Here is a 5,804-nt window from a genome sequence, read left to right as displayed (position 1 = left end):
GCTGTATCGATATAAAAGAAATGGTTAAGATATGAAGCAGGGCTTCTAGTTACTGTTGAATCTCTTACCTCATTTAAATAGATTGTAATATTTTTGTGATAATAATGGTTTTATTTTTGCGAAATAGTCAATCGTTTTGTGTGTACTGGAATGATTAGATATTTCACTAATTTTCAACAGTAGAAAAAACAAAAACTATCTTACTTCTGCAACAGAGGCCGGTTGACGGCGGTAGGCAACAGACAGTAACCACTTCTCTTGTAAACAGATTAAGACATCCCTGTGTGTTCCCTCCTTGGCCGCCTATGATCATGAAATAGATTTTTTTTAACATCGTTTTAAACCATGTTCTGATTACATTTCACAAACAGACAATATGCATTTGAATACTTAAAAAGAGGAATGTTTATAATCCATGTTTTCACAGTATTAAATCTAAACTTGATATAACATCCTTTAAAAGCATATTAAGGTGGTACTTAACACTGCAGGGAGATAACTCTGTAAAGTCAGATAAACCGTTAAATGACGTTGTGTTGTAAAAGGAATATTACATACATACAATCTAACTCTCTTTCATCTTGTAACAGTATTAAAACATTTGACTTTTCTACACTTTACACAAGTATTCAACATTCCAAACTAAAAGACAAATTGAAAGAGTTGGTATTACTTTGCTTTATAAAAAAGAATGGCCAACATAGATACAAGTATCTTGTCTTAGGGAGGGATAAATCATACTTTGTAAAGAATCACTCTGATTCAAACAAAAAATTCTCTGAAACCGATATTATCAAGATGCTTGATTTCTTGATTGACAACATATTTGTAACGTTTGGAGTTCGTGTTTTTCAACAGACTGTCGGCATCCCAATGGGAACAAACTGTTTTTACTTGCCGACTTGTTTCTTTATTATTATGAGGCTGACTTCATGCAGGAACTTCTTAGGAAGAAAGATAAGAAGTTAGCAGTATCCTTTAACTCTACTTTCCGCTATATAGATGACGTTCTTTCACTAAACAATTCAAAATTTGGTGACTATGTGGAACGCATCTATCCCATCGAATTGGAGATAAAGGATACTACAGATACAGTTAAGTGGGCTTCATATCTTGACTTACATCTAGAAATTGATAATGAGGGTCGGTTGGAAACAAAACTTTACTACAAAAGAGATGATTTCAGCTTTCCAATTGTGAACTTTCCATTTCTAAGTAGCAACATTCCAGCAGCACCTGCATACGGGGTATATATCTCCTAATTGATACGATATTCCCGTGCTTGAATTTCCTATCATGATTTTCTTGATAGAGGGTTACTGCTCACAAGGAAGCTATTAAACCAAGAGTTCCAAATGGTGAAGTTGAAATCATATCTTCGTAAATTTTACGGACGCCATCACGAGTTGGTAGACCGTTATGGAATAACCGATTCACAAATGATATCGGATATGTTCCTTACGTCGTAACTACAATCCCCTTCCCTTTCATGAATGTGACCTACCGAATTAGACTATTTACCGGATTTGTAATCACATAAGCAACACGACGGGTGACACATGTGGAGCAGGATCTGCTTACCCTTCCAGGGCACCTGAGATCACCCCTAGTTTTTGGTGGGGTTCGTGTTGTTTATTCTTTAGTTTTCTATGTTGTGTCATGTGTACTATTGTTTTTCTGTTTGTCTTTTTTCATTTTTAGCCATGGCGTTGTCAGTTTGTTTTAGATTTATGAGTTTGACTGTCCCTTTGGTATCTTTCGTCCCTCTTTTAAGCTTCTCAATGATCAAAATTGGTGTTTGTCAAATTGCTATAAAACCAGTGTAATTTTTCTGACAAAACGGTTGGTTCAATTTTTTTAAATTTTTTATATTTTTGTAAAAGTGTCAAAGTAAATACTTTGTCAAAATTTTAAGAAAATTAAACGAGCCAAATTAATTTTGGTTAAGGTGTTTGGTATCACATTAATTCAAACTAATTTTGGCAAATTTCTACAGTCTATAACTTTGTATAATACATGACATATATGAGTTATAACAAACTAAAATATATATCCTGATTACAAACCAGTCTAGAATAAACAATTAACAAGCATAAACTCGATAATATATATCAACTTTTTGTGTGCATTTTTGTCTAGTAACCATCTAATTTACTGCCGAGGGTGTAATATAGTTTAAACATATTTATTTATAGTGGATTGGGAAACAAGTTTTGCAACTGATATAAAAAAAACCTACACACATGGGTATAAACAAATAGCGGATACGTTCAATTCAATTTTTGTAGGTCTATTTGATTTCATATTGTAGGTTAAAAAGTATACTTATCACCGTTTTCACCTGTATAAGAAGGACTTTATGTGGATCAAAACCGGAAACCAAATTGTTCATCCTTGTTTTACTTTCAACGTTTATTCTTATAGCTTAATACACTTACACGTGAGTAATTCATTAGCAAAGATTCCTCAGGGTATGATACAATTACAAGTGAAAAATACATAATCGAATGTCCTAAGCTTGGTTTGACAAAATGGAACAAATTGGCTGCTAAATGCAAATAGCTATTTCACTTTATGACTTTCTTTAATTTTAATGATTGAAAAAAGTCATACTTTCAATCTTTTAGTCTTTTGAATTTTTCGAAATACTAAGGATTTTCTTATCCAAGGAATAAATCACCTTAATCGTATTTGACACAACTGTTTAGAATTTTTAGTCCTCAATGCCCTTCAACTTTGTACTTGTTTGGCTTTATAACTATTTTGACCCAAGCTTCACTAATGAGTCTTTTGTAGACTAAACGCGCGTCTGGCGTATTTAATTATAATCCTTATACCTTTGATAACTATTAACATCTCGTAACTTATGCCCCTTTATGCTACCTTAAATTTTGACAGTTTTTTTTACGGTTGTTTTCTAGTTTTTCGTTAAACATTTAGACCGAATGATCAAATTGAAAGATTTCAGATTGTACCTCATTTTATGTTGGTTTTTTTTGTGCCAATTTAATTGAACTGTCGTATCTATATTGTGTATGTTGTTGGAATTTGTATAAAAAATAATGTATACTTCTTTCACTCTAGCTAAATTCAACCGATTAATTGGTTAAACACAGATGGAAAGTCGAATTAATAAATTGTAGAAAATAAAGGAAAACACGTGTATAATAAACACTGCATATATTGAAGAATACCACCTAAATTAGAGATTGAACTCCATTTTTAAGATCACAAATAATTCTAAAAGAAATAAAAAAAAAATACCTATAAATAAATGTCACTTGCTAAGTTCTGATAAAGGATTATTCCATATCTCTGATACATCAATATCATATTTTTTTTCCATAGCAAAACCTAATTGTGGTTTTCGGTTCTAATCTGTTACAGCTAATTAATGGTTTACTTGAAGAGTATGAAAGTAATATTATTTGTAGATGCTACTTACAGTTGGGAGATATCAAGAATCTGGCTACAGATGAAAATAAAAGAAGCAAAGTAAACACAAACATACTTATTATATTTTCTGCGTGGTACATAAACAAAAACGTCATTTTTACGTACGTTTTCTGAGTGGCACATAAACACAAACGTAATTTTTACGTTTTTCTTTGTGGAACGTGTGGTAATACCTTGTGTGAACCGTGACCACACGTTTTTCAGTTTGTCCTTTTGTATGCATTTGCAACCGTACATGACTGAGTACTTCAAACAAAGCAAATATCATTTGAACATTTGAAACTGATAGAAAAGAAGGAAAATTTAGAACGCTTAATTTTTGACTCAAGCTTTTCTATTCTATTTTTCTTTCTTATGTCTATGAATGTATGTTAATCGCTTTAATATTCCTATCAAAGTATAAATGTATAAGTAATATTCCTTCATTTTTCTAGACCTGAGATTGGTTAGCTTCTCATGTATTTCTACTTCTCCGACTATTTAACTATTTATTCCTTAATGTTTCTTTTTAAGCTTAACGAAGAAACCAGACGTAGCGATTGTACTTTTTTAATTTTTACATAAACTACTCACAGTCTCTGTAAATTTCATCACCAATTACATATGAATAAGTTATTCCTAGTAGCACATAAAACAACATATTCATTAATATTGACATGTCGAACTACATTCAAGTACTGACTTATGGTGTGTAAGCGATATCAAGATAAGAGATAAGACATGATGTGTGAATGTGTGGACTAATCTGATATTAGTTTTCACCTCTACTTCCGGTACATGTCATGTGTTCATTCAAACCGTCATTAAGGTATCACGGTGGTATTTGCATTCTGGAATTTAGGTTTCTCTTTTATGTACCATACCTAAGTCAATGTATTATAACAGTGTGATTAAAAAAATGCAGTATCTACTGAACATACTTTTCCAAACTGAAAAAATAATCAGGTGTAGAAAAATATAAACTTATTTAACATACAGTTGATATAGAATTTTTTGAATTTTTGAATTTTTGAATTCACTGCATGATAAAATACCTAAAAGCACTAGTGGCCTTAAATTTTTAGAAATAGCAAAATAGATAAACGGTCATGATACATATTAAAGTTCATTTCTGATTAGTACTTCAGTTAACTGTGTATGTAGAATTTTTGGCAGCCTTAATTAGAAAGTGGTGTATATCTTCAAAAGATCATGGGCAAGGAAGTACTACCGTATCAATTGAAAACGAACATCCAAAAATATTATGTGGCTAATATCTTGAATAGAAAATACTAAAAATACATACTTTTAAATCAAGAAACCTTGGTCAATTTGTTAAATACTGATTTATAGCTGGATGATTATATGGTTTTCTTGCTTAATCCCATCTGTTTTGAATGGCAAATTTTAAAAAGGGACGTCGAATTTTTCCAATAACAATATACAACTCAATCTATGAAGTCAAAAACAAGATGTCCAACGATACATATGGTACGGTACGGGATGATAGTTCATTGCAATTTCATATTAGGGAATACCCTAAACAAACAGAAAATACTGACATGATTCATATTGACAAGATATTAGCAACAACAGACGTAAAGTAGAATAACTTGAGCCAATTCTAAAAGTAAAAAAATGACACTAACCAGTTACAGTTTTAAGTGGTTTTGGAAAAATATTTTTTATTTTACTTGCATCCATACATAGTTATTACAATATCTAGGAATTCCTTGAAACAAAGGACGAAGTTCAATAGATTGATTTTTAGAAAGTCATTTAAGATCTTTTTTTTACTCCAATCAAATAAATTCAAACAATAAATGTTAATCCAATTTATAAGATCAGTGAAAGCGCATGTTCCATTGCAAGTTTTTGCTATTCTAGAGTTATTCCGCTTTTCGTAGAACGTTACTGTCAATTTGAGAAAAACAAAATAGTGTTTCGAACAGCGGTATACTACTGTTGCCCTTATTTACTTCTATGCGAAAAAAGATATGTGTAAGAATTAAATTCATTTTACTTTTTACAAGACAGATGTCTTAGAAATTTAACCTTTCATTTTAAAATAAAAAATTTGCATCTTTTTTCAAATTTATACAATGAAAAAGTTTGTGGAATCTACGATCATAATCCAAGAACACGCATTTCCAAAGTCAACTGCATTTGGAATGTTCAAAAATATATTTAAGAATATAGGAAGTGTGTACATAAGTTCGTTTCTAATGCAAAATATTAAGTTTTCAAATTTTCTTTAAATTTCTATCATTTACTGCATACACATTTATTGTTACATTTCCCCTAATTTTTGATAATGTTAATACATAAAAAGCGAAAATTTATCATAACTGGGGCTAAATCGAAAATAG

The 5,804-nt window shown here is 30.9% G+C and overlaps 1 long non-coding RNA gene across 1 annotated transcript; it reads right to left on the bottom strand.

The window, feature by feature from the left end:
- Positions 1–204: 204 nt before the first annotated feature.
- LOC143057930 (uncharacterized) lies at positions 205–4,161 on the bottom strand. The gene is made up of 3 exons (XR_012972873.1): positions 4,030–4,161; positions 3,446–3,469; positions 205–303 (listed from the first exon to the last, which is right to left on the bottom strand). It is a non-coding gene; the product is annotated as an uncharacterized LOC143057930 (long non-coding RNA).
- Between the last annotated feature and the right edge of the window lie 1,643 nt (positions 4,162–5,804).

This window comes from Mytilus galloprovincialis, chromosome 13, assembly GCF_965363235.1.
Source record: "Mytilus galloprovincialis chromosome 13, xbMytGall1.hap1.1, whole genome shotgun sequence".
Classification (NCBI taxonomy): Eukaryota; Metazoa; Mollusca; class Bivalvia; order Mytilida; family Mytilidae; genus Mytilus; species Mytilus galloprovincialis.
Note: the sequence above shows the minus strand (reverse complement) of the source record. Positions and strands in the feature narration are given on the sequence as shown.